This window comes from Sylvia atricapilla, chromosome 5 (genome assembly GCF_009819655.1).
Source record: "Sylvia atricapilla isolate bSylAtr1 chromosome 5, bSylAtr1.pri, whole genome shotgun sequence".
Lineage (NCBI taxonomy): Eukaryota > Metazoa > Chordata > Aves > Passeriformes > Sylviidae > Sylvia > Sylvia atricapilla.
In genome coordinates this window covers 28859726-28882180 of record NC_089144.1, presented here as the reverse complement: position 1 = coordinate 28882180, position 22455 = coordinate 28859726, and the positions used below count along the sequence as shown (strand labels likewise).

Genomic DNA, 22455 nt, shown 5'->3' with positions numbered 1-22455 from the left:
CCTTCTTCTGAGACAGTAAGATGAGGAGGGAGTGGACAGTGAGGCCCACAGTCCTTCCAAACTGCTGGGTCTTTTCCTGACACCTTTTTCTTCTCTCCTGTGGGGTTAATTTAGGGTTCTCCTTCCTCCACATTCCTACAGAAAATGTTGCCTGCTCAAGCACAAGTGGGAAGGAGTTCTGTCGGCTGTCCCCAGCAGCCCTGCTGCCTTCCCTGTGGCTGCTGGGGACATGGCAGAGGCAGCAAAGTGAGGACTGCAAAGCATGCAAGGACTGCAACCTGTCACTCACCCGCCTCAGTGTTTGCTGCACATGCTCTTAATACCAAGGCCTAAAATGGGACAGCGCTATTTCTTTCTTCCTGTCCCTTGAGAGTCCCAGTCAGGCTGGTTATATTCAACCACACTTGCAGGAGAGATGAGATGTTGTGTCTAAAGCTGCCTTCCAGCGACTTCTTTTATTTCTTTAACTAGAAATTTCCTGAGACTCTGTTTCATAAAATATTGAGTTTATCACATTTCTTACTACTTTTAATGACCAAGCTGTACTTAAACATGCAGCTATCAGTTACAATCATAGTTCAACATTCCAGTAAGAAAACTGGCTAATCAATCACTCACATGAGAGGTAAGCTTCAGGTCTGGCCTCAGTTTCTGAGGTAGATTTTTGCAGTCCTTAGTATAAATTGTCATTATACCATTCAGCTATAATCAGCTATTGGAGTAACTATCACAGTAACTAGTGAGAAAATGAGGAAATCCTAAAGCACAACAGAGGTTTTTCACCCTGCATATAGACATAGAGCATGCATGGAAACTGTACAGAATGACATGGGTGTTATGAGCTAAGACAAATCACAGGTATATCATGGGAATCCAGGTTTGAAGTGAATGTTGGATTCGGGTTTGAAGTAAACATGGGGTTAGACTTTTCACATTTTTCAATGCACCCTCCTCCTCGACATCTATTTTATGGTGATCTATTTGCTTTCCGAAACTACAGTACTGCATAGGTAAGAAAGAAGAATGTTTAAGGTATGTTTGTGGATATAAACTCTTCCTAGTCAATGGGATGAAGCACCATGAATACTTCCACACACAGTATCTTTAAAAATAGGTTCAGCCTACCAAGTAAGACCCAAGAGGAAATATCTGGTGAAGAGTGTTGTTGCGTCCCAAATCCCTAGTTTAGTATCTGGGAAGTTATGAACAAAATGTAGGCAGGGGAGCTTCCCGTAAGATTTAGAGCAAAGAATATGGAAAATATGAAATCAGATTGAAACACTCAGCAGAATTAGGAAGCCTAGCAATCTAGAGACAGCTGCCTGGAAAATGGCAGGGAGAGAAAACAGTGAAGAACGTTCTCTATGAAGTATGAGTAAAAAGCTTGCTACTGCTGAATTGAGTAGCCATAGGAAAAGATAGGATGTTTTTGAGAAACTCAGCAGGCTCTGGTTACTCTTTTTATGCTGGAGGTTATTCTTTATATATTTTCTTCAGTCACTTGGTCCTGGGGACTGGATTTGCAGCCTTACATCTTTCATTACTACTATATCTGTCAAAGGAATTGTACTTAAGTTATTTACATATTTTCATCTTTGGAACTTCTCTTAAAGGACCCCTCTGTGACTTGGATCTTGCATGCAGGACATGACATGATCCTGCATGCATCTCAGACTTTCAGGGAGAGAGTCATGGAGAGCAGAGCTCTCTGCCATATTGATATATAACAGGGAATCAGTCAAATGAATGGAGTGAAGTCCAACAACTCCAACAACATCCACAAAGGTAGGAGACAATAATTTTAGCCTTAAGCTGTGAATGGAAGAGAAACAAGGTAATCAAGCCTCAGGTTACTGCTCTGGTGACCAGACTGATGTATGAAAGATGGGAATCACACTTTCCACCAACTGTTAGGTCAATCTGAGCCTGAATTTCTTACAATTGGCATGCACTCTCTTGATTGTCCAAGCCAGGACCACCTTTTAGGAAGCAGCAATACAGGTAAATATTTTCAAAAGAGAATGCCCTTCTCAGTGTTATGGCCTTGTCTGAAGTGTCTTTGACCAAGTCTTAACTTCAAAAGTATATACATTAGAAAAGAGAATACTTTCATCTAATGAACACAATTTCTTCTCTCCCCCCTCTTAAAACCTGTTTTCATTTTGTGTGTGTATTAGCTACATTTGATAAATCATGGGCTAGGGGCCAGTGAGATTTTGCCATGGTTTGGCATAGCTTTGACAAGTACTGACTAATCCTGACAGATTTCCCACTGATTACATTTCAAGTTTTGCCACTGAATCAAATGGAGACTTTGCAAGGTATCTTTGTGATCAAATTTCTCAGATTAGTATAATGAGAAGAATGAAAGGGATCCCAGCAAACAGGCACAAGAAAATACTTTTCTAAGTATGAAGGAAATGTAGTGAAAGATTTTACAAAAGGTTTATTCTGTACTTTTTGTACCAAATTTTAAGCACATTGGCTCAAATGCTTTCCTTTGATGCAAATAAACAATGTACAGAATAAAATCATGCTGTATTACAGAGAATCTCAAAACAATCTTTTGGGTTCAAACTGAAAGAGGAGAAACTTAGGTTAGTATGTGAAAGAACTTCTTTACAGTGAGAGTGGTGAGGCACAGGTTGTCCATCCCTGTAAGTGTTCAGGACCAGGTTAGATGGGGCATTGAGCAACCTGGTCTAGTAGAACGTGTCCCTGCCCATGGTACAGGCAGTGGAACTGGATACCTTTGAAGTTCCTTCCAACCCAAACCATGCTATGATTCTATAAGCTGAAGAGTACAGTCAGTCCTGAGAAATTTTCTTCCCAATTAGCATAAAACTGGCCAAGTAATTCAGTGTGAGTTTGCTAAAACCTGCTTTGCTGATTTCTTTGTTTTGACTTTCTGGAGTTCCTATTATATCACATTTAACTATTGTAAAAGGCAATATAAGGCATATTTAACTGATAGATCAGGTGGCTTGACATATTTTCACATCAACCTTGACAGACAGATAGGCAGAGCCTGAGAAAATTACATCTCTAAATGAACAAGGATGCTTTTTTATAACCAGTACGTCAGCTTATTTAATTGTTGACATCTCAGCAAGGCAACTAATATACAAAGTACTTTACAGGATGGAGGATGGAAAAGTACAAAGATTTGGCAACACTCCCTTCTGACTGGATCTAGAGAGAGATCTTAGTGTAAAAGGGAGCTGTCACGGCCATAGCAAATTGTGTTGTGACACTCCATGGAAGAGAAGAAAACTGAAACACAGATCAGTGCTTAATTATCAAAAACGGTGGGAAAAAAACAACAAGCATTCAAATTCTGTAAACATTTCTGATTTTCAGAAATGCTGCCCACTCATTATTCTCCTTCCCTTCTGTTGGATTTCTGGCTCTTACCCATCTCCAAAGTGCATCCTTTGAGTAATTTACTCGTGGCTTTTATGTTTCTGTGAACTCCCACGTTACCAAGTTTTAGAACTTTCCAAAATGCTTTCCAAAAATCCATTTCAAAATAATTTCAAATTGTTAAAGGAAGCAGAATCCTAAATTCGTCAATATACACACTAGCAGCATAGTGTCTTCAGCCAGTAAGTAAATAAAAATAACGTAATATTGCTGATATATGGGAATACAAATAATTTGAATAAAGAACATCAAATTCTGAAAACAAGATATGCATTTAAAACACAGAAAGAAGATTTGTTTCAATAATGTAAATCTGAGGAATCTTTTGTTTGTTTGTTTGAGATCTGGTTTTTCAACTTATTTTTCAAAATAACTTTCAACAAATTTTGAAAATTTGTTGATATTTTAAGACATAATAAAATGCATCTTGTGTAAAAGCAAGGAGAGTGAAAATAAATAGTTCTGATGACATTACCATTTCTGCCTCACTGCACAGGTCTAGCTAAAATGCTATTTAAATTTGATTGAATTCTGTTTATCCTTTCCATTTTCCAAACCAATGGCCATTTAGGCAATGGAATACATTTGCCCATGTGCACATAGGTTACCTGCAAACTCTGCCTTTATGGTTCTGAACTAGTTGTTATAATGCATGTCATTGAGGCAAAAACACCTTAAAAACTGTGAGACAGCTCATATCTAAATCTAATCATAATAGAAAGTGTATTTCCAGTATATGAATTTCAAATCTACCTAAATATTTATGCTCTGTGTATTACTGCACTCATCCTATCAGCATCAAAACAATGTCATGTGAGATTATTATTTGCAACTAATAGCTGCATTCAGTTACACAGTGTGAATAATGATTACTTCCAGAGAACAGTTCATCTCTGGTGTTAAAATATCCCCTAACTTAATCAATCTTTCTGAAGTATTTCTATTTTAATTTGGAAAAGAAACATAATATGGTACATTAGTGACCTTCCAGTTTACTTCTTTGGGTGGAAGACAATTTCATTCATCTCACTTTTAGCATGATGGTCAAAAAATCCTGAATACTTGAAGAAAGTTTTGACATCTGCTGGGGACTGCTGTCAAGGTCAGACTTCACTTTACCTGAGTCCAGCTGATGGACAAGTTATTTCATTAACAGTGGTTATGGTTAAGACTAATGCTGAGGACTATTGTTTCTTGGAGAATCTTTTTCTAGGTATGATAAGTGACTGAAAACAAAAGGGTACTTTCCATTGATTTAAATGTTCAGCAAGTCAGGCCCTTTATTCAAGGAAATAACAAATCAATTAGTAAATTTAAAAATCCATAAGACTTGTAAAACTAAATCCTTACAGCAATGAAAATCCATGTTCATTTTTGGCATTTAGAATGAAAAACACAAATTAGGCTAAAGATAAATTTAGCAGAGGAATTAGATGTTTAATTTGTTTCTAAGAATGTGCTTTATGTTTTGTAACTGTTGCATTGGTCACATAATAATGGAGGAAATTAAAATCTATAATAATAACACCATGCTTGCATTAGACAGAAGTAATGCATGGAAAAATTAGAAAATATTTCAGGCATCAAATATCATCTCTGTCCCCATACATGAATAGGCTCTTTCAGATTATGCTTTTGTACAATCATTACTCAGTGCCTCAATCAGGCTACTCACATTTTAATTTCAATTTGATTTAATTGCAAGAATTGGAATTTCAAAAGAAGTTATCAGTACAGAATCCAGTAGTGTTTTATCTTAATTACATCTTATTCTTCGTGCCATCTATTCTTCTCTAAGAATGATGAATAATTGATTACAAGATTTGCCACAATTATTTGATGAAAAATCAATGGCATTCAATCAATTTGTTTAGCAATTGTACTTTGCAATTTACATTTAAGTAAAAGATTAAGATCTCTGCATAGTTAAATAACAAAATACGTTTAAATAATGTTAAAACCGTAACACAGTGAAATAAAAGTTAATCAAGTTAGGTTGTGATTTACACTTTTGCCATTATAGAGAAGGACAAATAGTGTGGCATATTATCCCTAACTTCTAACACCCTGGCCTCCCAAAGTGCCAGTTTTAAGCAAATTGAATTTACTAAGAACAAAAGATACTTAAAATAATTATTGTTATTTATCTAAAATAATATTTATTGTCTTCTGGGAAACAGTTTTGCTTTTTTTTCTGTGCAGCACTTACAAAACTGGATCAATCTTAAGAAAGGGTTAATCATCAAGTGTCTTACTTCATGGGAGGTCAGACATGTGCTCTCAAAGATATTTTATCTCTCAAAGGGGGGACAACAGAAGGTTGTTGGTGTCTCTTGCTCAAACAGAAACACCTCCATGCGATGAAACGGCTGCAGGGTCCTGGGGAAAATGCTGTGAAAATCCATTGCAGTCTCATGCAGGTAGGAGACTGGTGGGACAGGGAAATAGATATGTAAAGAGCCATTGGATCTCCGAGTATTCTTTAGGAACTAGAGAAATGCAGGGAATTCTGCCATTGTTTCTTGAATGCAACCAGATTCATCTGAAACCACTCAGAAGGCAGAGTACAATCATCCATGGCTGGAATAGCTACAGAAATGTTGGGATGTTTTCCAAAAGCTGCTCCAAACGTCACTGCAGCTCACAGGACTGACTCCAGCTCTGGCAGAAGACAGCAAGGCACTGCAGCAAATCTTGGAAACAGGACTGGCATTACTTACATGTATTGTAAACTAAATGTTTTTTTCATCTCAGTCAAATTGCCCACTTTTTCCTAGTCCACAGGAAATAACTAGGCTAGAAGAACCAATGGAATAGTCTGTGATCAAAGGCAGAGCACAAAGCCTTTGTGTAAGGGTAACAGTTTAGCCCAGGAAGGACATAAAGAGTTAAACATCCAGGGAAGGTGCCTGTGAAAGAAGTCCATAAGAAACACTTTTTTTAGCTGGCCATGCAAGGATTCAGCTGACTTTTTAAACAGAGATTAGGCAGAACTATACAGCTGAAAAAGTTATTGAGGCATAGGATAAGGCCAAAACAAACAAAACAGACAAAAATCAGCAGGAGGGATCTTATACAAGAAATGAAGGACTATTGCAAAAATAAATCAAAAAAGGAGATTCAGTAAACTGGAAAAATACTTAAACTAGAAAGCCTGAGAAGTCATTCCCTCTTCAAAATGCAAGCATGCACTCCAGTTTTGTCCTGACTCTGTGGCAGCATGCAATTCCCTCCTTCCTTGTGTGTTTCACCCAGGTTTGCATGGGAAAAGAAATCAAATCTGGACACTGTGATGGGACTCATAATACTTCTCAGTCTACCTCTACTTTGACACACCAGTGACCAGGTTTCCAACTACCCTGCAAAACCATACAGCACTCACAGAAGGTTCCGTGTAGATTTTTAGGTTCATGCTGATAGAGAAAACAAAAATGGCAGAAAGACAACCTCATAATGTCAGTTTGAAAACTCATTATTAAGACTAGGGTGTTTTTTTTTAACCCATATATATACAACTGATAAAGAACATACTGCTGGGTATAACCCAAAGAAAAGAGTTGGGTTTATAAGAATCAGCATTTGAAAGTTTGGATCAAGCCAGTCCACATTACTTGATCCCAGTGAAAGTGTCTCAAAAACACCAGAACATCTAACAGAGGTTTAACAAGCTGCTCTCGATAATATTAATAATTGATGTGGTTCCATACAGATTCTTGTCGGAAAAACTCTGCATAAAGATTAACTAAGCCATATATGACCCATGTGGTGTAAGACAGTTTTATTCTCTGCACGCAAACAGGGAAACTGAGGCATTCCTACTGCTGCTTAGAGGCACATATAGGAAAGGAATGGCCATTGTATCCATTATGACATCCCTTCCTGAAGAAAGACTAAGTAATAAAAAGAGAGTAAAAAAATCAATGAACAGTGTTATAGAAAGCAAGCAGCAGAAATTAAAGCACTGATTCTCTCCCAAAATCCCCAAATGAAATGGTCTATGCTTCACAGCTTAGAAAAAAGCTAAACAAAACAGTACAATTAGACCTTGCAAGAAATTCAAACCTTGCCTCCAATTTCACAAAAAAATTGTTTTAATACACAATAAATTCATGATAGACATCTGTGGGGTGGCAGAAAGTCAGTGTAAAGACTGCCATGTTTCACTCCAAACTCTCCATCTCCGGGAACGGCCTTTTTCTATTCCCCATGCTTAAATGGCTTTAGTAATCAGACAACAAAATCAGACCTGCATTGGCTGAATGAACAGCCCTAGATGACAGGATCAGGGTTGGAAGGCACCTCTGAGGGCTTTCTGGTCCAGCCACCTCTTCCAGACCAGCCTCAAAGCCGCATCAGTGCTAGATGACATGTTTGTTACATAAAGAGCTACTCTTGTTTGCTTACCTGCAGTTGCAGCTGCAACTCTATGTAGGTTTCCATATGTATACATGGGATACTTCAAAGATAATAAGAAATATTTAGAGTATTCACTGGAAGAGGTAGGATTGGAAAAAGGTCTGATGGATTGCTCTAGGCATTTACTTCCAGGGTACCTGTATGAATCTGTACTGAGACTTTCCTCCTACTTCGAAATCACAGAAAAAGTCTCATACTTCACATTTTTAAATTTTAACCTCCTGCAAAGCGGGCCAAAACCTGCATTCCTCACATGAAATTAATGATAACTGTCAGCAATACTTTCTACAGAAAAATTCTAAATATAGAACATATCTTAGAGAACATTTTTTCATTAAATGGGCAACAGTCTCATGGAATTTGGGGTTTTTACTGTGTTACAGTACCAAAGGTGGGACTCAAGCTCTTTTTAAACTTGCTTATCACCAGTTGGTTTTTTTTCTTGCATAGATATTTTTGAAATATTTAACAGAAGTTTAAGATATAGAAATAGATATTGTAATTCTGGGCCTTTTTTATGTGTAAGCTTTCATTATACCCTCTTGCAACCTACTCCAGTGGCAGACAAGACCCCATCCTCATACTATCTACACTTCAAGTGAATGAAAAGTGCATGAAATTAAAACCTGTGAACAGTATCTGAAGAGAGAATGCAACAAAAGCACAAAACTGCCAAGTAGTTTCCACAGAAAGTGAAAAAAAAAATTTATGGAAATATTATCATGCCTTTCTCACTAATTGCATTTGTAGGTTGTAATTTTTTGCCTTTCCTGTTGTTTGTAGTAGGTGTGTTTTCTCCTGGACACAAACAAAGCCCTGTAGGTCCAAAGAGAAAACTGTCTGTACTGTTTCAGGACTGGAGTTAGTAACTTGGACACGCTTTATTTCCATCCATGTTGTGAAAAACCGAGCAGGTTTTAACACTTTTTAAACAGCCATGCTGGATTTGCATTGCAGACATGGCCATAGAATGGGTAAATCACATTACTGTAGCAAACTTCTCAGGCTACCCATATGGTTAAGTAGAAACTAGGAGTTTATAGCTTAATTAGAGGCACTTGTAAGTGAGGATCAGATAAACAGATATACAACTTAAAAGAGTGCATTGGCCATAAATTCTTTCATTCCAGATTCAGATCTGCTAATATATGACTTCAAACACCTTTGACAAGGTTATTTAAACGCCAAGCAATCTTATTTCCTGTGTCTTTGGAACATGAAGTGGGAAGAAGTAAATGACAGAAATAATGCAGTGCTGCCAGCAGAGCCTAAATGTATTTAGATCTTTGTGATAAGTGACACAGAAATGCTTGAATAGGTGGCAGGGAAGAACACAAAACAAGGGACAAACAGCTCTAAGGCAGCAGATGGCTCCTTTGCCATCTTTGCCACCCTTTTCTTCTCATTCCCTTTATAATTAATTTTACCATATTATTATATATTATTATATATTTTACAATAGATTTAATTTTTTTCACAATCCTGCTTCATCCTCTGTGTTTTTTCTTAAATTAGATGAGAAATGCAAATTCATTCTAATGGAAAGAGTGAGAGGCTGGCTCTTCTAAGGTTTCCCCTGTTTGTACAAACGTCTATTCTTTTTCTCTGAAAACCTGAGTGATTCAATTCTTAAATATTTATTTTCAGATGTTTAGTGTTTAAAATTAAATGAAAAATTAACATTTAAAAATTTGAAAAATTAAGGTTTAGAAGCGCATGCAGGGTTTGAATTGCAGCTGAAATTTATAAGGTGGTAAGTAATTTTAGCACTCTTGACTGCAGCAAAGTTGCAGCCTACGGTTGTAGTCTGAAGTTGTTTGCTCTGAGTTAAATTTTTATTTTTTCAGATGGAGAGAAGTGATTTAGATCAGATTGGAATATAGATAAACTTATTCAGCTAACAGAGGGAAACCAAATGTGCTTCAAAACTCTAAGGGAAAATTTTCACTTCCTCATGTAATTCCTTGTTTAGAGAATCAAGAGAGACACTGCCAGAGACGCAGCTTTCTATAAAACAAGTGTGTTTTTGAGGTTCCAAACACGCTTGTTTCACCAAGTGGGGAGAGTTTGTGACTGCCTAGAAGTCACCTCGGCAAAATTATTCTTACGTTCCAATTTGCATTGAGTTAAACGCCATGTTACTCATCCTTTGATGTTTCCATAGAGGGTTTAGACACTGAGACCATTGGAGAACCAGGAGCTCAATGCACGTTGCTCAAAGAGCGTTAGGTGCGAGCAACCAGGATCAAGGGCTGCAGACTCGGGATACCAGAAGTGCCGCCAACGTCACAGGGAAAGGGATTTATCGGTGTGCCTGTACTTCAGCGTCCCTTTCATGCCGATCGCCTTCGTGCTGCCGTCTCTGCTGCTGAGACCGGGGCTGCTTTGCTGTGGGACTCGCCAGTCCCCCCGGGCGAGGGCTCCGCACCGCCTTCCCTCCAGCAGCGCCCGGGTGCCAGCCGCGGCTGTGCGCAGCCCACCGGGAACACCGCGGGCCGCAAACCCAGCCGGGACCGGCTCCATCGCACAGAGCCCCCTGCACACAGCAGCGGGAGAAGTCTTTAATTAACTTTCCCCGTCCCGCTCCCTCGGTGAGAGCTGGCGGCTCCGTCCGACCGAGGGAAAGGGAGCGCACAACCCGGCCGTGGCCCGCCGCCCCCCGGCCCTCGCACACGGACCCGGCCCGCGGACCCACGGCTCTGCCGCGCCCCGAGCTCCTCCCGGCCGCGCCCCCGCGCGCTGCCGCCGGGCCCCGCCCCCGGCCCCGCCCCGCCGGGCCCCGCGCGCCGCCGGCCGCCAGGCGATTGGCGGGGCGCGGCGAGCGGCAGCCAATGGGCGCGGCGGAGCGCGGCCGGCGCCGTCCCGGGCGCGAGGCGGCCGAGCCCCATTAGGGCGGGGGCGAGCCGGGGCTCGGGCAGTCGCGGCGGGGCGGCTGAGGAGGCTCCGGGCGGTCCCTGCGCGGCGCTGCCGGAGATGCGCGTCTCCCGCTGGCGCTGATTCCGTGGGACAGAGCCGTGTATTCGCCTCCCCCGTCGTCTGTGTGACGGACCACACCGCCTCCAGGGAATACGTCGCTGTGGTCCGACCGCGCTGCGGGGAGGGTAAGTGGAAGCTACCCGGAGTGACGACGGACGCGCAGCCTGCGGCGGAACAGCCGGCTGGTTTGGGGGAGCGCTTCCCACCGTGCGGCGGGGGTCCTGCGCGCTGCCCGGGGCTTGCATCGCCAGGGCGCGCCGGTGAGGAGCCGCCCGAGCCCGGAGCCGGCGCTCGTCAGCGCCGCTGGCGCTGCGCCGTCCTGCGCGGAGTTGTCGGACGGGGCTGCGGGCTTGGGAGAGCGGGGGAGGCGGTGGGGAGCGCAGGGCGTCCCGCCGAGCCCCGCGGCGACTGTCGGGGGAAGGTGTCGCGGCGCCGCCGCTGTGCCGGCTCCGTGCGCCCGGCGGAGCCAGCGGCGCGCCGCTGTCGCCGGTCTGAGGGTCCAGATGCGGGAACTCAGCTGTTGCCTGTCAGTGCGTGACAACTGGCCCTTTCCAGGCAGCCTCTGCCCTCTCCCTTATCCCGAGCGAAGCGTCCGCTTCTGGGCGCCCTCCTGCCCCGAGCGGGGACCCTGGCGGGGTGGGAACCTCGGTCTGCTGCCCGGCGGCATCTTCCATGCTGTCCGCTTTAACTGGGGGGTTATCCCCACACCCAGCCCTGCAGCCACGAACCTCGCCGAAGTATGTGTTTGTGCTTTCCTTTCTGAACGAAGAGAGCTCTGGAAGGGCGATGGTCCGCCAGTCCCTTCCCCCAGAATATTTATGCCCACCGCGGGATTTAGAACTCCAGCAGCCGCCGTTTATCAATCGGCCGGGCTGGGCTGAGTCCAGACGCCTTCTCTGTGGTCCGAGCCCGGGGCGGCTGGGTCTGGCCTTTGACAGGAATCTCTCACTGTACCCCAGCGGGGGTGGCCCAGGAAGGCAAAATAAAGCTCTCACCAGTACCAGTGTTTCTAAATGCCATCAGCCGGAGAGCGAGGAAACGCAGCGGGGGGTATTTTACAAGCTCGCTGAGAAATGTTTATACAGCGAAATTTAATGGTTAACAATCCGTATTCCCAACACGCGAAAACCTAAAAAATGGCATAAATAAATTACTAGCGTTGTTCTGGCGAAATTCCCTGTGATCATTGTTTAGCTGGTAACTGAGATCTTTAAACTACATGTTTTGCACGGCGAACTCTAGAGTAAGTACTGAGATTTTTTTTCTAGTAGAATGAGCTTTTCTCTCCTTTAGCTCTTAATATTTCTAGAGGGAATTAAGGTAATTTGTACTATTTTTTTGCAAGGCGTGCATATCACAGTGGTCAGATTTTCACCCCACGATGTGAGTAGATCAGAATAAGCTTGGACAGGGAATGGAAAGGAGGGGAGATGGAAAGAGCTTTTACTCTGATGCAGTGACAGATCCTTTCATTTCTCCCTGCAGAGCCCCGGATGAGCTGGGCTGGTGCAGTTCTGCCAGCAGCGCAGTTAATTATGTCCTGTAAATCAAGGTCCATGGAGCTGCTCTCTTTCTGTACAACAAAAGGTTTTGTAATGAGTAAGCCCAGATCAGTCATATAAAATTTTAACATCAACTGGGCAAGGTGTGTGTGTAAGGACCTTACAGGGTTAATAGCTAAACTATTAAGATTGGAGTCAGATGTGGGTAAAAGCAACAGGAGAGTCTGGTTTTTCCTAATATCCTGTAGTATGATAACTCTGAAAAAGGTAATTGTTTTAAAAAAATCTGTTTCAATTTAAGATTTATTAAGCAAGGAGAAACTTACGTAAACATGAGAATCCCTTTCTTGTTTGGAAAGGCAAGAAATGGCTAGAAATGTCATCTGAACTTAAAGACTACAAGCTATGTGTGGATTTTCATGCATATGTGCAAGAATGTTATTAATCTCATTTTCAGCTAGCTTATTCTATGTCTTAGGGGGACTGGGGTGTTTAACTCAGGCCTTTGGCAAAATGGCTTCTGTGCTTTTAGGTGTTTGTTTTTTTTCTCCTAGCAAATGAGTTATTTCTAGCATTTAATAAGACTTTAAAATACAGGAGCAAGAGATAGCAAGTGCCTCCCAAAGAAGGAGAAATCGAGGGGGTGGGAGGGGGTGTCAAGTTTTACTTACATGTTGTAAGTTGGGAATGTAAATTTGTATATTAGGAGAAGATCTGAAGAATGACTTGGCACACTAATGACCTGGCTTTTTGGAACTTCAAGAGTTTGGTCTGTCTCCCCCTATAGTTATAATAAGAGATTAAATGCATTTGGCATATTTAATTAATTAGCATACAAAAATAGGATGACTTTTACTTTGTCATTGTTTTCCTGTGAAACTTTTCTATGCTAATGAATGTCTACATTTTCCAGAGTAATTTAAATGGCTTTGCTTCATATTATGCTTTTGCAGATTGGTTTGACCCTTTCTAATGCTGAAAGCCTTTGCTTAAAGTCCTTCCCCTTTATTGTATGAATCTTGTGTAATAAATATGTCGTCAATTACTGCTATACACAGCTTCTAACAGAGCAGACTGAAAGTTGCTCTTAAATTTAGAGCCTCTATTTGCTTGGGTGCTATGTCTTATGCATTCCAGAGTTAATTGGATGTGCAGTGATGAATTTCATTTAAAGCAAACAAACAAGCTGGGTTGTGTTTCTGTTTTCTGTGACTATGTTATCCTAAAGTAAAGAGATCTCTGCTGCTGGGGTATAAGAGCATGCTCTGAAACATTACTTTTAATTTTTTTAACAGTTGAGAAACATCATTTGTATTTCTGGGAAAACTGTTGCATGATACAATATTGCACTAAGGATGCTGGATTGAGATGGGTTCCTGGTGACCAAGTGGCTTATATCAATATTCAGTTTACCCCCTTGTATTAAGGCTTAAGCTTCAGTTTGGCCAGCACTGGTTTTTGCTTATGCTGTTTAAAACAGAAGTAAACTTGAGGTTAGCGCTAGCCATTAGTATATGCTTGGTGTAAGCCATGCAAGCTTAGGTCCTGCTCCTGGAAATGTTTACAGAAATGAATAGCTTTTACTTGTGTGCTTAAATTGTTTGGATTAGGAGTTGTATAATGGGAAGAACCAGCTTGGAAGGATACAGCACAGCTATTGCTCATCTTTTCCTCCTCCCACCTTATGGCTGAAGAATGATGGGAAGAAACATGTTTTGCAAGTAATAGCACACTGAAGTCGTGGCATTTCTGGCAGAAATTCCCAGATAGACTATCAGATCAGTTTGCCAAAATTACAGGCTTTTTTCAGAAACAGTTCTTTGGCTGCTGGTTCATTGACAAAGGATATTTCCACCTACTGAAGAAAATTTCATAGGTATCTGCTCCAACTCTTCCTTATTGTATTTTACTTATTTATAATATTCACAAAATACATTATATATTTTTAGCAGAACTAAAAGAACATTTGACTTCTCAGCACAATGTGACAATACTCCTCAAGCATGTTCTTGTGTAAGGAGGTTTTTTTAAATGTATGCAATGAGTACATTTAGTGCTCATATGGAAGAGGTAAGAGCCAACATAAAAGTTTTTAGTATTTTTTAAATGTCTGTAAATGACAACTTTTTGCTAGTTTACCTTTTCTTGGAACACTGCCTGGAAGGCTTCTTGAAAGTTCTTAAATATAGCCATAAGGTTGGTGAGTTGCTTTTCAAGATCATTATGAACCTATCAGGCCCAATGTTTTGCTAGCTAGTAAACCAGGGGTTGAGAGTCTCTCAGGTAGGCCGTTCATTTCCAGTGGATTACACATCAACAAATGCTGGAACTGTGTTATTTCGGTTGTTCTGTACCATAGCCATGTACTCCTGCCTAAGGTCTGTTTGAAACATTGATTTATAGCACCTGATAGCTCTTGCTGTTCTGTCTTCTGTACTTCTCTCCTCTGTCCCCTCTTTAAGATGTAAGAGTATTATGGAGTGTGCTTGTAGGTTTGTATCTGTAACACCTTTTATTCATTCAGATATTCACCTTTTATCTAAGGACAGATCCCACAGTTTGCAATTACTGTCTTTGACTTCAGTAAGAATTTTTTTTAAAATGTTTCCAGTTACACACAATATTAGCTTTGTGGAGTAGTTGCATGCCAAAAAAAGCATTTTCAACTGCCATCCAAATACTGAAATATAATTGCTTGCTTTTATTTAAAATAATTTTGTTTCCTGTGATGTTTTTGTAACCACCTTTTTGAGCTTGTTACCTTCTAATCTTGCATCAAATAACCTCAGACTTTAATATTACATGATTCCAGAACTAGGCTTCTCTGTCGGCAGCATGCCAAATCCTGTCTAATGTTTGTGTTAATGTAGTGTATATGAAAACTGACTTCTCTGTGGATTGGAACACTGATTTGTATAATTGCAACCAGCATGATTAAAAATCTGCATGTCAGTCTCATGATGCTTATAATAAAACTTACAGGGTTTTTTTAAAGCAGAGTGATGTTAGTTCCTTAAATGTTCTTTGAGAGTCTTCATTGTCCAAATATATTAATTTCTGAATGTGTTTGAGTGTTTAGAAAAGAAAATAAGGACATGTATGCAGTTACAAATATAATAATGTAAGCCTTGGATTGTGCTGCATGGCAGGACTGCACCCTCTTGCTCTGTAGGAGAGCTGCATCTTCTCTCACTAGCCTTAAAGAGACTGATATAAAAGACTTGTCTCTGATCTTTAAACGTATCTAGACAAATGCTTCTGCGCCTTTCCTCAAAGCACGCATCCCTTCTGTATTCCTGCAATCCCTGCTGGAGCGGTGTAAGCCACAGAGCCTCTGACACACGCTCTGTACTTGTTCAGCTTTACCCGTTTTGCTGTCCCCTGATGTCGCCATTAGCTCCTGTGACAGTGGTAGTGCTGGCTCCGCAGGAGGCTCTGCCGAGGCACCCAGGCACTCTTGCTCAACCCGTTGAGCACTTGGGCTTGTCGGACACTGCCCTCAGCCATGGCCCATTTCTGTAGCAACACAGACACACAGTAACTAACCATGGCACAAATTGAAGCCACCTTGTGCTTTTAGATGTGGATCAACTTGTCTAACAGCAGTAAAACCTGACATGTTTTCAAGTATGCAAAAAATTAGTGCATGACTAGTGAAGATATCTTTTAAGGAACTCCTTTTGTAATCAAGAGTTAATCACCCAGAAGTTCAGAAGTGCTTATGTAAAGAAATTGCATGTGTTTGTGTGCATACTTTAGGATTAATACCTTTTTACTTAATTTCAGAATCTTTGCAGGAATTGGTATTTTCATATAAAAACAAAAGCTTCACATGCTGAGAAGACTATTCAAACCATGAATATTTATATACTTTAAAATTAATTTTATGGAGGCGCTAAAAAATGTCTGAACTTTGCATATTTGCATTGCTATATACAGACTGCTAAATAAATTATGCTAGGTCTAGAACCTCACTGGAGAATTGCAGATGTCTTTTGTAAAAGTATACATATGGCTTTCTCACAGCTTTGAACTGTTTCCCTATGCTTTGCTCATCAGAAAGATGGTATGGATAACTTCATTGTGAGAGGGCATTTTTCCAGTCTTGTTTGCAAAGCATAGTGGATCTGTGTGGTAAATAATGAGTTTTCATTCATCCTCGGGCTGAAATGAGCTCATTCTGTGCATATGGAATATGAGAAAAATATATACAAGGGATATGTTTATACTTAATAAAATTAGTAGTATAAAGCAAGTGCAAAGAAACTTGCGAGCCTAAACAGCTTGGCAGGCCAATAGCCAGGGAATGTCTCAGAGTACTGCCAAATATGTAGAAAGCAGACCAGGCTCTCATCTCATGTTATGAGGTACCACAAAACTTCCAGCCTCATGAGGATGTTGTTTACCAAAGATGCAGCTGTGTTCTGTTCTCTCAGCAGCTTGGTGTAGGTTTGGATTTCAGCAGGTATCTGCTAGGAGCACTATTATTCAGGAGAAATGTGACTGTGTAAAAAAACCAAGCACCTGTGTTGCAGCAGCCTTCCACAGACAGATCCCAGAGTGTGGGTCCCATTTTATAGGGTACTGGCTTCTCCTTGGGAGCCTCTGGGGAAGAAGGCAGTGTACCAGAGTAAGTCTGGAGAGAACATCTGCAGGGTAAGAGGGAGGCTATATGTTGGTGTTGTGCTCTACCATGAGCTGCCAAAAGGCTGTAGAAGTGCTCTGAGCAAAGGATGCTCTAGAGTAGATTACTGAGCTAAATGGTTTCTTTAGCTGTTTATGAATCCAGTAAATGTCAAGCTCTACATGCAGCCTTTCATGTGGCCCATCTGCTTGGATAGTATTTGCAGGGGGTTTCAGGTGGTGTGAAGCTGAAGTTCAGTGGTCCAGGCTAATATTCCATTTTGTTCTCAATATGTGATTTTCCAGTTATATAAAACTGTTGAGTTCATGCAAGAACAATTTGCATGTTTTTAGAGTAGCTGTTAATATACTAAAATTGAACAATGCATGTATTTTATTGAACTGAAGTGACCATGGTCACAGATACCTGTTTCATTGCTGCCGATTTATTGCTTTTTAGATTTCTTTGCAAAATGCCCCCCAACACTCAGAGCTCTATTGTCGAGTTCTCAATGTGCCACCTTTTAGACTGTAATTTTGGAAGATTGCTTTTTTAATATCTCCCTGTCTGTCTCATATTGTGCTGTGGCTGTTCATAAATGTTTCTCACCTATTAGTGAATGTCTTATTAGCCTGAAGCCTGAAGCTGACACTGTCAAGAGGTACTGATATTATGATGGCTTTTTTCTAGGAACTGGAGTGGTACCAGGCTCCTGTTCATTTAAGGCTTGCCTTTTTTTTTTTTTTTTTTTTTTTTCAACTTTGATGCATAAGTCAGTGTTCGACATCTAAATGCTAAGTGCAAAACAAAGTTGGATATTCAAGGACATACATTTGTTCTTGGATCTCTTTCTACCTTCTGAGGGCTTCTGGAAGGAGACTTACACTTTGAAAGAACATACCTCATGAAGATCAGCAGGTACACCTTCAATTATGCAACATTTTTTTTTTCTGCAGATAGAAGTCATCATCCTTTGTGCAATTCTCTGCATTTGTCTTCATCCTGCTTTGTTGTGTACTAAATCAGCTAATGATATCTAATGCAATTTTGAGTAGATAATCTAGACTTGTTTTTAAAAAGGAAACTGTTGGCACATTGTCCTGCTGGAGTGCTGGGGGATGACTTAAAATCTGCTGTGTGAATTGTGACAGGGATTGTGCACATGAGTGAAAGTGGGGAAAAAGCATTTCCAAACAGTTACAGTAATATTCTGTCAGTGTTGGACTCCAAACAAATATGGATTACTTCAATCTTGCATTTCTATGGTATATAAAACAGTGAATTAAGTCTGTATTCCTTCTGTAAGTTATTCAAGCTGTTTCCCTTGCACTGTCACATAGTTGTGCAGGCAAACCTCAAATTGAGATACAGAGATAGCTTGAAAATATTTAGGACTTTTTTGTTTTAAGTGAGTTTCCCAAATGAGCCTCATCAGTACAGAATAAGGATTATGTTTTGCACAGTGGGGTGGTGAAAGAGGAGCTTCCTAACCACGTGCTGCTAAGAAAAAAAAAAGCCTAAAAAACTGTAGACTATAAAGCTGTAGCTTCTGTTCTGCTATACCTCCAAATCATGTCACCTCTGTCGCATATAGGACTTTGTCTGACTTGAATTCCAGTCTCAAGTGTTTGTTACTCTTTCTAACCACTGTAATGTTAGTTGTCCAGATGATCCTGAAGAGTTTTGGAAGACTGTCTGCTTGGGCATAAATGATCATTGGGCACTGTTTCTGATGATGCAAATAGGTCAGATCTCCACTTTCTAGGACTGGAAAATCTGTCTTCCATAAACAAAATGGTGTGCTCTCATTTTATAGGATAACTGTAGGAAAGCCAATGATGTCTGTCTGAAAAAAATGCATTAGTTATCCATAAAACTTTTCTGGTTTTTTGGAAACCTGTTTACTGACTGGGCTTCTGACTTACAAAAATCCTCCCAAGTCTTTTTTAAAAAAAAAAAGCAAAACCAAAAAACCTGGGTAAACTGCAAGTTTTCTTCTTCCCCACCCCCAGCTAGAGCCTCTTTGCCTGCCTTTGCTTGTGTACTCTATCGGTTTCACAGTTCATATACTTGTGTTTTTTTTTAAAATCTCCCCCTGCACTCTGGTGGGAAACATGTCTGCTGTTTCCTTTCAAGCACACAAGGCTTGATTCTCCTCTCACAATGGCATAAATTGTGAAGAACTCCACTTGAAATCAATGGAAGTAAAGACATGTAAAATGGGGTGAGAGAAGAGCCCAGCCTCTGGTTTCTATTTTTAAGTGAGTCTGGTTAACCTAAAATTGTTCAATGTGCCTCTGTGACTTTAGTTTGTAGATATCAGTTACTATGCTTGTTACTTTTTGTACATAATCTTTCATTTTCATATATAATACATCACAGCTAGTATCCCTAATCAGGATGCACATGTCTTTAATTTAATACCTTGCTACTACTACGACAATTTTGGTACATAATAAGTAATATGTATGGTAAAGTACTTACCTTACTGAGTCAGATCCTGTAAAAAGTCTGGGGTATAGCTGTATTCCTGTGCAGGCCCCAAAGGAAAGGAGGCTGGATTGGCTCTATCTCTACAACTTAAACTTTCTTTGTGGTTTTCTCTTGCTTTAGTAGTTCTAATCTGGGAGTCTTGTTCCTCATTATCCAGGTTCAAAAGACTAATTCTATATAAACTATACTTTTTCAGTTACTGTTGGATTTTTTTTTCAGTGCTTGTGAAGTGTTCAGCTCCATTCTTATGCTTTGTGCATGCTTAGGAACTTATAACTTCAAATTTTCTCTGAACAGTGAAGTACTTTGCCACAAACCTGGTATATCCACACACGATTTTTTCTATTGCCCACGTTTTGGTGGTTGTTCACATTTGTTTATTTTTTGGCAATGGATTATGGTCCTTAATTACCATCAGTAGTCAAATAACTGAATGAGATTATACAGCAGTGCTGTAAAAAACTGTTCATGGTGGCTGTGATCTGTACATGTGTGGATATCTTTGAGAACAGTCACCTCATTCATTAACCAGTGCTACAGACTCCAACTTTACCTCTATTTAGTTTTGAAATTAATACAACCTTCTCTACCTAACTGAAACATTGCTTTGACTGCCTCTTTCTATAGTTTAAAAAATGCCCATGAAATAGTTGGCTCCTGTAATGTATTCAGACTTGGAGTAAATTTATTGGCATATTTAAATTTTTGTTTTCTGCTTGAATAGCAAATCACAGGTGTCCACAAGAGAGTCTCTTCAAATCTGGAGTAGACTTAGTATAGCTCTTAAATTTTCTTTCCAATTCTATTATGATGAGAGTATAAAAAACCCTGTGGTGTTTACCTGTTTAGTCATTGAGCTTTCCTCTTCCATTTTAGTCCACCAGCTCCCCAAAAAGTCAAGAGGTTGCCTAGCTAGTTATGTGGTGGCCTTATATATGAGGGACAGCAGATGTCACAGAATTTTGCTGTGCTGCACTGGGTTGGAGTGATGCAGGTCTCAACATTCAGTGTGGCTTCCAAATGATGCGGAGCTGGTTTCTGACCCCTTGACTACAGTTATTAATTCCAGGAGTGAATTCTTCCTTGTCCCTGATAGGATTTTGCCTGACTTACCACATGGAAAATGGTTTGTCACAATAAGTTCATTGCAGCTTTAACTTTTTTGAAGTATGGCTGTCAGACAGTGAGGTGGCATGGTGCAGACCAGGAAATGGTGTTAAACTGCTGCTGTGAACTACTTGTCTACAACTGAAGTGAGGAGTGGTGGGGGCAGAGAAGGGTGTTTAATAGGGATACATGTGCATGTCAATTCAATATGCTTTTCCTAGCTGGAAGCTGGATACTTCTCAGCTTTGTTAGATGGAGCCATCCTTGTGGAGTAAGGAACTGACAACCTCCCAAGTGCAGAGATGTGCAGGTGATCTTCCTTGCAGAGGGCTTTCCTCATGTTTATTCTTAAGGTTTTAAGAACTCATTCTGTCATACCATTTTGGGGGCATTTTTAAGCTCTTCTGAAAGTTACAATTATGGAGGCACAATGCATGTGTGGAACAGAAACTACTTCTGGTAGTGTTTTCAAGGTATAAGGTCTGGTGTGCAAAAGTAATTTTTGGGTACAAGGGAAACAAAAGGTGATGTGGTTAGAGTATGAGACTCTGTAGGAAAATTAGTCTTTAATACAGATTGGTGTATATATAGCAAGCTTGCAGAAAGACTGAAATGTTATGAAGCACTTTATCAGGTTTATGGATGAAGTGGCTTCTACTGGAGAAGATAAGGGAATAGAAGAGCATGCTTCTGGCTCTGTCATTAGTTGTAGTGGTTAACAACAAATCAAAGATAACATGTAATCAAGTTGATGACTTAAAGGTTCTGAAGAAACTTAAAACTTTCTGCCTGTTGTGAAACTGATGATCTAAGACTTGACCTCAGGAAATGGAGATGATTTTGGGGGCTCAAATCTTGAATCTGTTTATAGGTACTTTAGAAGAATTGTCACCACAAAATACAGAGCTGATGGTGCAATGCTTCTGCAAGACAGAAATTTGTTCTGGAAGCAGCAATAAGCCCAGGGTAAATCTTAGAAATCAGTCCTCATTCTAAATAATTCCAGAGCCATTTGCTTGCAGTCTTGATTTTTATCTAAGTATGCTATAAGCTATGACTGCTGTATAGTTCATTACCTATTCCAGCTATCTCTTTTCACAGAGAAACTTTCTGACAAGAGGCCTCAGGTAGATGCTTAGCACCCATGTCTTTTGTGGCAGAAAGCAAAAATGTATGGCATCAGAGGTCTAGATTAATCCTTTTGTTCAGTTACAGATCCATGTCATGGTATGCACTATAAGCAAGTGTTTAAAGCTCTTTAAAAGCATTCATGTGTTAAGGACAAAGTGTGCGTGATGGGGAAGTAAAGCAGTATTATAAAAAATGCCAGCAGGCTCTAAGTTTTTATCTGTGTCTTGTTCAAGGAAAGTAAAAATGACTAAAAATTGGTATGCTGTGGAAGGGTGCATAGAAAAATATATATTTCTTGACATACTTCCAAAAGTACTATTTAAAGACAGTTTTGTAACATTGGTGTCTTAGCAGCATTCTGGTATCCTCAGTTTTCTTTCCTGTGGAACAGTTCCAGCTCTCACTTGCAAATTAGACTGATGTGTGATACCTTACGAAACAAAGTAAATACCAGGAGAACATACTGCAACACATCTAAATTTGACCCCAGTATGCGCACAGCTTGATACAGCTATGAATTTTGTCCTTAAGAAACATTTTGGAAAACACCTGCTCCTGTGTGCACACGCTAGACCTGCACCACCATGGATGTACACCAGGCACACCTATGTAAGGAAGCTTGAGATCCACATCTCCAAAGCAGAAACGTTTGTGTAGCTGTTAGGTCAGCACTGGAAGGTGCTTTACCAGCATGGAGGGCAGAGCGTACCAACCTCTGGTCTACATGGTTATCAAGTCAATGCTGTGACAGCTTTCTGCAGGAAAAATGCTTGAGAAAAGTCA

General features: G+C 40.5%; 1 protein-coding gene across 1 annotated transcript in view; it reads left to right on the top strand.

Annotated features, from left to right (window-relative positions):
* The first annotated feature begins 10767 nt into the window (after positions 1-10767).
* PRICKLE1 (prickle planar cell polarity protein 1) overlaps positions 10768-22455 on the top strand; it is a 65108-nt gene continuing 53420 nt past the window's right edge. The window contains exon 1 of the mRNA XM_066319047.1: positions 10768-10940. The gene's annotated coding sequence lies outside the window, so the exon portion shown is untranslated. The remainder of the gene's footprint in view (positions 10941-22455) is intronic.